This window comes from Pteropus medius, unplaced genomic scaffold (genome assembly GCF_902729225.1).
Source record: "Pteropus medius unplaced genomic scaffold, Ma_sr-lr_union100, whole genome shotgun sequence".
In the NCBI taxonomy this organism is placed as follows: domain Eukaryota; kingdom Metazoa; phylum Chordata; class Mammalia; order Chiroptera; family Pteropodidae; genus Pteropus; species Pteropus medius.
Window position 1 is genome coordinate 4,362,467 of NW_024342471.1, and position 10,966 is coordinate 4,373,432.

General features: G+C 39.4%; 1 pseudogene; it reads right to left on the reverse strand.

The window, feature by feature from the left end:
* Positions 1-7,621: 7,621 nt before the first annotated feature.
* Positions 7,622-7,740, reverse strand: LOC120604159 (uncharacterized; annotated as a pseudogene).
* Between the last annotated feature and the right edge of the window lie 3,226 nt (positions 7,741-10,966).

Below are 10,966 nucleotides of genomic sequence, written 5' to 3' on the forward strand. Positions count from 1 at the left end.
ACCAGTGCTGTGTTGCTCACAGAGCCAACGGTGCTACCTGGCATTTCAGTGTTTACATATTTTCTGTGGAGATATATATATATATATATATATATATATATATATATATATATATATATATATATATATTTTCTTGTGGATATATAGATATATATATATATATATTTTTTTTTTTTTTTTTTTTTTTGCCAGAATGCAGCGACTTATTGTCAAAAATTTCTGCCTCCTTGTGACACCACATCTGACCTCGTTTATCCCTGCAATGATCTTAGGAAGTCATGAACATACTCTCCATTTTATAGATAGGAAAACAGGCTCAGAGTGGCCCAGTATTGCCCAAGGTCATGCAGAGAATAACCCATGCCTGTCTGTCTCCACAGCTGTACTCTTTCCATGCTATCCTTGGTTAAAGACCAGTGTTGCTCTAAACAGTCCCCAGTGTGCCACCCCTGGAGACCATCTACCTTGCAGCTATCCTTCTGAGCCAATTAGAGCTACTCAGATTAGGAATGTCAGACTGAAGCAGATCAATAGAGAGGCAGAATGGGCTAAAGTGCAGAACTGAGCTTTAAAAAAATGAAGGCATCAAGCTCCCAGAAGCAGAATCCCAACAGGCCCGACGCTTGCAGCTCCCTGAGGCTAAGTCACTGACATTTGAAATGCCTGCTCCTTAACAAAATGTGCATCTTACTTTGTTTTTCCACCTCCTCTCTGTGAAGTAGCAATCAGCTTTGTTGTTCATTCTTCAGGAAACCAGTCAGGATGTGCCAGGGAGACTGCAACAGAGAACTTAAGATGTTTCTTTCTTGCAAAATCTAGGGAACAAAGAAGCTGTTTTGTGCCCTTTGATTCACGTCAGTATCATTCGGAGAACGTGTTCATGGTGCCGCCAGGGCCTATGGGAGGTGGGGAGAGAAGGAATGGGAGAGTGTGAGGCACCATGGCTAGCCCGTCCTTGGTCTTTGGGGGTGGGAACTAGGGGAAAACTAACATTAACTAGTCCCCACTGTGAACCAAGTGCTTTGTACCTGTGGTCCAATCTAATCCCTACTAATAAGTAGGGATTACTGCCTCTCCTTCCATTTTACAAATGGAAAACCAGAGGTTTAAAGGTCACGTGACTTAGGCTCCAGAGCCTGGAGTGAAAGTATGTTCTTTTGCTGAAACCATCTCATTCTCCAGTGAATTCCCTCTTAGTGTTCCCAGTGCCGGTCTCCTCCTCTGAGCCCTTCTTTAAGGTGGGTCATCAGAGACTTGACTTCCACATGTGGGTTCTGGTCCAGGCTGTGCCAGTGTCTGGCTGGGCAAGCATGGACTGGCCACTTTATCATTCTGAGCTGGTTTTCAACAATAGAATTAGGTCGATGGTCATTGTTACAGGCTCAGATAAAACCATTCAGCACTGTTGCTGGAGCTCCAGTTGGAGTTGGCGTTGGTGCTGGGCACCGGGGGCAGCATGGGATCTTATGCTTGTGTATGGGGGACTAGCAGGTGCAGGCTTTGTAATATTTAAAGCGCCACATGAAAATAGGGCAATATTAAGTGACGAGTACAACCTCGCTGAAATGGGGGGAAGTTCCCTTTTCTCAGAGTAGCCTAAAACCAGGTTGGATTTTTTTTCCAAATGGAACATCAACTAAGACACCAAAGAAAAATACGCTCTCCAAAAAGCATAGAAAAAAAGAGATACAAAAAAACAGATTTAGGGTCTCACCTTTTTAAACTTTGGGCCTGGTGGATGGTTACGTAGGCAATGTGTCAGTGAAGGCTGTGGGGAGAGAGCTTCTCCCCTTCAATGGTCCACATGTGGATTCTGTGCAGAGCATTGCTGCCGCTCACCTCTTAGCAGGACTGCTTTCTCTCCATTGGTGAAGGACTTCCTTGGGTTCATTCATTAGTTCATTACCCATGGCTTCATTCATTCATTCATTAAGAAGGCACTTATAACAAGAGGCGACGTGTAAAATTCCTGTGTAGTCCTGTTTTCTCCACTAAACCAGCTCCGCTTCTCCCATCCCAGCTCCTTAGTTGGGGCCTTACACACAAGATGCTAAAATCCTCAGACCAAAGGAAGGAAAAGAAAGAACAGGGCTTTGCTGACAGATGAAACTCAGAAGGAGCATGCCCGTTAGTGTCAAGGTGAATATGAGGCTCGTTCTAATTGTGCTGACAAGGTGCCTGGTCTGGTGCTGGGTGGGGAGCTCGGTCTTCTGAAGGAGAGAGAGCAGCCAGGAGCAATTCTCTTCATCCCCACCTCAGCCTAGTTGTGGAACACTCCCAGCACAAAGGTACCTGCCTGAGGGCTCTACACTTTGGTCACAACAATGGGGGTCTACACTCTTTGCAACTTTAAAATATGAGGCTCTGGGGACCTGGGGAAGTGCCTTGTTCAAAGCGACCGCTGAAACTGAGTGCCCCCAAGTGCATTCAAACCCAAGCTCAGTCACCTCAAGCTCTCCTTCTCAAGCCTAGCTGTGTATCAGAATCACTCAGAGACGTTGGTAAAGAATGTAGAATCCAGAGCCTCATCTCAGATTACGATCCATGAGGTCTGGGAGGTGGGGAAGAAATCCCGGAGGATTGTGATAAGGGCTGTCCAAACTGCCTTGGGTACAAATAGGAAGGGTTTAACAGTCTTGAGTGTTCACCTGAATAACTAAGATTAACTCAGCATCTACTATATATCAAGCACTGTGATTAACTCCCAGCAAATCCATGAGGTGGGAGCTATCATTATCTCCCACCTCATATCGCATTATATTTTATAATGCATTATAAATGAGGAAAGGGAGCAATATAAACTGAGTTGGGGAAGACCTCTCTGACATACTACAGATTACAGACGAGTAAATTGAGACCTAGAGAGGGAACACAACTTGCTCAATGCTACAAAACTTTTAATGGCCAAGCTTGGTTCTGGACATCTGGAACCAGGCCTCTGAACCACCACACTAACCAGTTTCTCAAAACATGCTGAAGGAGCTCAGGAGGGAATGACTGATGCTTCCTGGGAAGCCGGCCGGGAAGGGGGTAGCCAGGGAGAAATTCAGGAAGAAACATGAGTTCGGACTCCCCCAAGCAGAAGACAACCCCATAGAGAAGACGGGAAGGGGCACTGCTGACAGAGATGATGGTCTAGTTGCACTTGCAAAGGCCAGGGCAGGTGGAGGAGAGTGGTCTGTGGGGTGTGTGCACAGGTGTGAGAGTGTGAAGAAGGGAGTGGCCACAGGTGGAGCTGGGGACGAGCCTGCTGCTCAGAAACTCTGGCCGTGGGGCACAGCCACCTATTTCAACACTTGCTCCAGGTGATATTGACCTTCATGCAAATGTGAAAACCACTGAGCTAGGTCTTCTCAAGGGTGGGTGGATGTAGATGCCTTGCAGCCCCCAGTTCAGCCTCCTCCATGCCCTCTTGACCTTGAGGTTTCTGGGAATTTTTTCTTAATCTCTTGAATGGTCTTCTCCAGTTTGTTCCACACATGTAATCACTAGGTTGGCAAAGGGAAGTGGAAGAGGGGATGGTTGAATTCAAAAGTGCTTCAGTTTTGAAAACAATGATCCTGGGGCCAGAAGTACTTTTACAGAGAGACATCCTAAGTGAGCATGGCAGCATGGGCCTGCTTGACTCATCCTAGGGTTTTGGTGAGTGGGCGCAAGTAGCCTCTTAAACAAATTCTTCCCTGCTCCATTGTCTTTGAGTATAGGCTTCCGGGAAGACTTCAAGCAGATTAAGTGCAGTGAGAAAGGTGTGTGGATGTTGACTTCACCCTCAGGAGCTGGAGTATGACTTCCATTCTACTTACCCTATTTTAGTTTTCTGACATTATTCAACATATTTATCTGCTTATTATATACTACCCGTATCCACCAGAAAGTAAGTTCCATGAAAGCAAAGACTTTTTTGTCCACCTCTAAAACCCCAGCTGCTAGAATAATACCAAGCCCATGATAGGGGTTGCTTCTTTGTTGAATGAATGAATGAATGAATGAATGAGTTCATGATATACTTGGCTGAAGTAACCAGCTGCACTGGGCAGGTATAGACACAAATTTGAGATTCTTGCTTTTGGGTCAAAGATGAGGCCTGGGGCTACAGTCTAGTTCAGAAGCACTTATTAATCATTAATTCATTTGTTAATATTCCAAAAAATATTAAGTGGGCCCCTACTTGGTATAAGGTTCTAAAGTAGACACTAGTGATACAGTGATTAGCAAAATCAATCAGTGCCCTTGATATCTTGGAGCTTCCAGTCTAAATACTAAAAAATATATAAACAAAATAAAAATGTGCAGCAAGGAGAGGTACCTGGTGTCCCCATCTCTCAAATGGAAGAACCTGAGCTAGTCTGAGTTGATGGGGAGAGCTTCTCTGAGGAAGTGAAGGATGAGCAGGAGTTAAGAGATGGAGAGGAGAAAAGATGATGGAAAGAACATTCAAGACAATGGGAGCAGCACGGGCTAAGGTCCTTAGGCAGGAGAGAGAAGCCCGGTGAGTATGAGGGAGCAGAAGGAGGCCAGAGTGACAGAAGCAGATAGAATAATAAGGAGGGTGATCTGAGATAGTCTGGGGTGGGGATGGGGGCTTAGAGGTCAGAATAAGGGATTTCATCTTGATCCTAAGAGTGATGTAGAACCATTGATGCATTTTAAACCAGGGTAGTACTGGGTAGGTGAGTGGCATAATTAGATTTTTGTTTTAAAAAAAATCTCTCTGGCAAACCATTATGAATGCATATATTGAACTCAAAATACTATATGCACACACACACACACACACACACACACACATATGTATATATGTATATATATAAAATGGCAGGTAAGAACTCTGGAGCTGGAATGCTTAGGTTCAAATCCTGGCTTTACTACTTATTTCTTATGTACCCCTGGGGAAATTACTCAATCTCACTGCTTCAGTTTTCTTATGTATAAGATGGAGATAATAGTAGTACTTACCTTGTATGGTTGTCATGAGGATTAAATTAGCTAATATGTGTAAAAATTTAGAACAGTCTGACTCTCAGTATGCATTCAGAAATGTTAGTTATTATTATTATTGTAAAATTTAATGCCAATTGGTATTATTATCCCCACTGAACAGATGGAAAACTACTGCACTAAGGATTAAGGCATGTGTCCAAGATTGTTGGGCAAAGAGGAAGAAACAAAATTCAAACCCTGTCTAACTCCTATGTTATCAGACATTTCAGCAGCCAAGATAAACAGGATTGGCTGAGTAGGTCAGTTTTTGGTGCAAAGTTCCAAAATGAATCTGGAAAGTTTATGGGGACAGGCTAAAGGGTGAATGGTCCTAAAGTAATTAGCTCCCTTGACAATAGTCATTCATTGGTTGCTGATTTTCTACATGTATACTAAGCACCGAGCCCAGTGCTAGAATACTAAAATAAATTAGGACATGCATTCTTATTTAAAAATATCAAAGTCTAGTGGAAGAGATATGACAGTAAACAGAAAGAATAATATAAAAGTGTTATAGGTGTTGTGTATGAATGCTTTTCAAGGTAGGCCTTACTTGATGTTACCTTTATAGATGGAGAAAGCTCTGCTAGCCTTGGCTCAGGCTTCATTAAGTGTAGGACAAATCCGGATGCTGTTGGCTACCAGTAACAGAAACATCCAGCAGCAACAATACAAACAACAATAAGGATTTTTTTTAAAGCTCAATAACAAGAAGTCAAAGAAGTTAGTAGGCAAGGACTCCCCAAGGCTGGCTAAATCAAAGATCCAAGTTCTATCTTTGAAACAACTTCCAGAATGGTGGCATGAAGAGCTTGGCAGATCTCCCCAGTGAAACAATTACAACTAGTAAAAATCATTAAAAACAAACCTCACAAGTCTCTAGAAATTGTCTTATGAACATATGGCAAATAAAGAAACTTTATGGCAAGCAAGAATGGCAAAAGTCTGCTCCATTTGAGCCATGGTTTGTTCCCTTTCTTCTTTCCCAGTTCAGCAGGATGAAACTCTGCTCCAAGCGGGTGCAAATAAGAACACAGGATTTCATTTCCCCCCAGATCCCTGCTTAGGCCTAGAGTATTGCAGGCCACCAAGAATTCTCATCCCACCTAGCTCCATGTTGCAGAGGCTAATTTCAAGCAACCATGGCTGAGAGGTTGGGGACTACTTTCCTGTACCCATCTCCCACACATAAGATGGAAGCCCTATCCCAGGCATGGCAGGCTGAGAATATTGGGATCTTGGTTTCCCTTATTTCAGCTTGATCGTAAGGCAGAGGTTCCACACCAGGAGAGGCAGGCAAATCAATAAGACCAGAGGCTCATCCTGACCAGCACCCGACTTGTGTAGCAGAGATATTACTGCACAATGAGCAGGTTGCTGGGGGAATAATATTGAAATTTTGGTCAGAGAGAGAGAGGGAAGGACTGAAGAGCAGAAAGCTCCGAAGCGCTCCCCAAAATAACTGACTTTATTGAGAACAGAATGAGGGAAAGTCCAAGACTAAAGGTGCTCTCAAAAACAATGGAGATTTTTGTTGTAAGCAATTACAAGGAGGTTGGTAGCTCCTCAAAAGCAAGAAGCTAAACCTTAAACTCTTAGATGATCTAGTAGTTTAGTAGAGAGAATTATGGAAAGAGACAGCTAAGAATAGCCCTCTTAGGATAAGAACAAGCCTTAAAGATTGGCCTTAAAGGCTATTCCTGCAAAGGGGTCCAAGTTTCATTGGAGCAGTCTGTGGAGCAATTCATGTTCCAGAGCATTGTTAAAAGTAATCGAACAATCGGTCGTCAATTAATGGAGGCTCACAGCTAGGTGTGGTACCAAGAGAAGCATACATCTTAACAAAGAGATAAGGAAAGAGACAGTCTAAGAGAGCCTTGATAAATATATTGGCATCTGATTGGCGTCTTCTCCTTACCTCAGTCTGGAATTTACATCAGCTCTTCTGGTTCTCAGGCCTTTGGTCTCAAACTGAATTATACTACTGGCTTTCCTGGATCCCCATCTTGCAGATGGCAGATCATGGGACTTTTCAATCTCTGTAATTGTCTGAGCCAATTCCTGAGAATAAATCTCCTTTTATATACCTATAGCTATCTCTGTCTCTGTCTCTGTTTCCATCTCTGTCTCTGTCTCTGTCTCTGTCTCTATTATCTCTCTCTCTCTTTATCTCTCTATCATCTATCTATCTATCTATCATCCATCTATCTATCTATCTATCTATCTATCTATCTATCTATCTATCTATCTATCAATGATTAGTTATGTTTCTTTGGAGAACACTAACTCATAAAAAATATTAGTAGAATAAAGAACAAAAATCACATGATCATCTCAACAGAGACAAAAAAGTATTTGACAAAATCCAACACCATTTTGTGATTTAAAATAATCAACAAACTAGATAGAAGAGAATTTCCTTAACCTTATAAAGAGCATCTATGAAATATCCAAGTGTAACATTATATAAAATGGTGAAAGACTAAATACTTTCTCCTTAAGAGGAAGAACAAGAAAAGAATGTCTATTCTTTTTTTTTTAATTTAAATTATTTATTTATTTAGGCAATGCTTGGTTGACCTCACAGATTGCAAGGAACTTGTCAGCTTACAATCTCTTATTTATTTTATTTTATTTTTTATGCCTATAGCATCTGGTCTTCCTAGGTAGTCTCCCATCCAAGTACTAACCAGGCCCAACCCTGCTTAGCTTCTGAGATCAGATGGGATTGGACTTGTTCAGAGTAGCATGGCCATAGACAGAATGTCCATTCTTAACACTTGTATTCACTACTTGTATTCTAGAGGTTATAACTAGAGCAATTAGGCAAGAAAAAGAATTACAGGCATTCAGATTGGAAATGAAGAAGCAAAATATCTCTATTTGCATGTCACATAATTCTGTATATAGGTAATTTTAAGAAAACCACTGAAATCTTTTACAATGAATGAATGAGTTCAGCAAGTTGCAGGATACAAGGTATATCAGCAATGAACAATATGAAAAGGAAATTAATAAAACAATTTACAATACCATCAAAAAGGAAAAAATACTTAGAAATAAGTTTAACAAAATAAGTATAAGACTTTTGCTCTAAAATCCTGAATAAATAGAATGACGACTGATGTTGATGAATTAGCAGACTCAGTATTGTTAAGGAGGCAACGATCCTCAAATTGACTTACAGATTCAATACATTCTCTGTCTAATCCAAGTTATCTGTCTTGCAGAAATTGACTAAGTAATTCTAAAATTCATGAGGAATCGTAAGGAGGACCAAATAGCCAAAACAATTCTGAAAAAGAACAAAGTTGGAGGACTTACATGTTCTGATTTCAAAACTTACTACAAAGTTACAGTAATCAAGACAGTGTAGAACTGACATAAGGATAGGCAGACAGATCAATGGAATAAAATTGAGAGTTCAGAAGTAAACCCTTACATTTACCATCAATTGATTTTTTGACATTGATCTCAAGGCAATTCAATGGGAGAAAGAATAGTCTTTTAAACAAATGGTGCCAAGACAACTGGCTATCCTCACATAAAAGAATTAAGTTGGACTTCTATCCCACATTATCCACCAAAATTAACTCAAATTGGATCATAGACCTAAATGTAAGAGCTAAAAGTATAAAACTCAGGAACAAATATAGGAGTAAATCTTCATGACCTAACTTAGGGCAAAGCTTTCTTATATATGATCCTAAAATATAAATGACAAAGAAAAAAACTAGATGAATTGGACTTTATTAAAGTTAACTTGGTGCTACAAAGAACACTAAGAAAGTGGAAAACACAACCCAGGGAACGGGAGATATCTGCAAATCACATAATGTGATAAGCGACTAGTATCCAGAATATATAAAGAACTTTTACCACTCAATAATAAGACAACCCAATTTAAAAATGGGCAAAGGATATGAATGAATAAACATTTCTCCAAAGAAGATATACAAATGGCCACTAGCACATGAAAAGATGCTCAATATCATTCATCATTAGGAAAATGCAATTCAAACCCATGAGCTTTCATTCCCAACAGAAGGACAGCCATCATCAAAAAGAAAAACAATAAACGATTCTTGAAAAAGACGTGATGAAATTGTTATCTTTGTACATTGGTTGTGGGGATGTAAATGTATAGTCACTTTGCAAAAACAGTTAGACAGTTCTTCAAAAATTAAACACAAAGTTGCCATATGACCCAGTAATTCCACTTCTAGGTATATACTCAAGAGAAATTTAAAAATATATCCACACAAAAAGTTTGTGCACAAATGTGCATAGCAGCATTATTCATAATAGTCAAAAAGTGGAAACAGTTCCAAATTTCCATCAAATGATAAATGGATTAAAAAGTGTGGTGTATATATATACAGTAGAATATAATTCATCAGTAAATGGGGATGAAATATTGATACAGCCTCCAATATGGATGAGCCCTGAAAACATTATACCAAATGAAAGAAGTCAATCACAAGAGACCACGCACCATATGATTACATTTATACAAAGTGTCCAGAATTGGCAAATCTATGGAAACAGAAGGTAATTTAATGGTTGCCTAGGGTTGCCTAGGTAATTAATGGGTAAGGGTTTATATTTGTGGTGATGAAAAAGTTCTAAAATTGTTTAGGAGATGGTTATACAACTGTGAATATATTTAAAACCACTGAATATAAAATAGCCAATTGTATGGTAAATGTGGTATATAAAATATATCTCAATAAAGCTGTATAAAAAAAAAACGCAGAGTTTTGTCTTTGCCATGTTTAGTGTCAGATTGTTTTCAGCTACCTTTCTCATCATCGCGAGATGATCACCATGGCTCCAGGCAGAACATCTTTATGGGACAATGTCTAGAAGAAAATAAAAAAGATTAAATATGTGTGGGATGCTGGTGGTGGTGGTGGTGGAGGATTTTTTCTTCACATTTCTTTTTAATATCAAATAAACTTTTCACAGGAGTCCTCAGGCATATTTCCTCTCACAGAACTCATTGGCAGAAACTGGGTCTCACGTTCACCCTTAAAATAAGGAGAACATCACTTATCTACTTAAAAAGCTCTAAAGATTTCTCTTCTTACTCAGAGCCCAAGTCCTTGTAATGATCCATTATATTCTATATGGTTGAAGCATCCATTTTCCCCCCAACCTTTTACTGCTCTCCCACAACCTCTCTAAAAATTATGGAATCTCTATTAGGTCTACTCCAAGTTGGCTTTGGCATGTCACATCAGCAGCTCAGGCCTGAATCATGTGTCGGAACCAAGTCAGACTTTCATGCGTCCACCTGTACCATTGCTCTGAGACAGGGACCTGTCTCGTTTATAAAGCCATGTTTTTTCTAAGTGAAGAAGAATCTTTTAACTCAGATAAGTTTTAGCAGTGATAATAGAAACAATGAAGTAAATTGTATCCACGATTTGAATATTTTCGTGTGTCTGAGTTAGTAATAATTTGTATATATTTGGCATTTTTAAAGTACTTGTAGTGTTTAAGATTATTTAGCATATTGGAGTATCTAAGAGATTAACTTATGATTCCAATTAAAAAGAGTAATTGAGTAATCGAATTAGATTTATGATTTTACATTAAAAAGTGTAAATGGTTTTACTATGTTCATAAACTGATTTGGAACATGTACGACGAAGCCTTGAGAGTCACCATATTGCAAGTGTTTCTCAAGTATTTAAAAGTTTTTATTTCTTAGACAGATAGTTAAAATACCTAAAACAAAATCAACTGTATTAAATTTAATAATGCAATTTAAAATGTTTAAGTTAATTGCAAACATCCCATGAAACTTGATTTCTAAAGTTTGCTAGATCTAGAGGTAAAATAAAGATTTATAAGTTGAACTTAAAAGTTTAGAGAACCAGGCTTTTAATTTCTAACTTTCTTTTATTTCATGTTAAATTAAAAATTTAAAGTAGCCAAAAATAGTCTTTTCTGTGTATAAAAGTCATGCTCAGGAGATCCA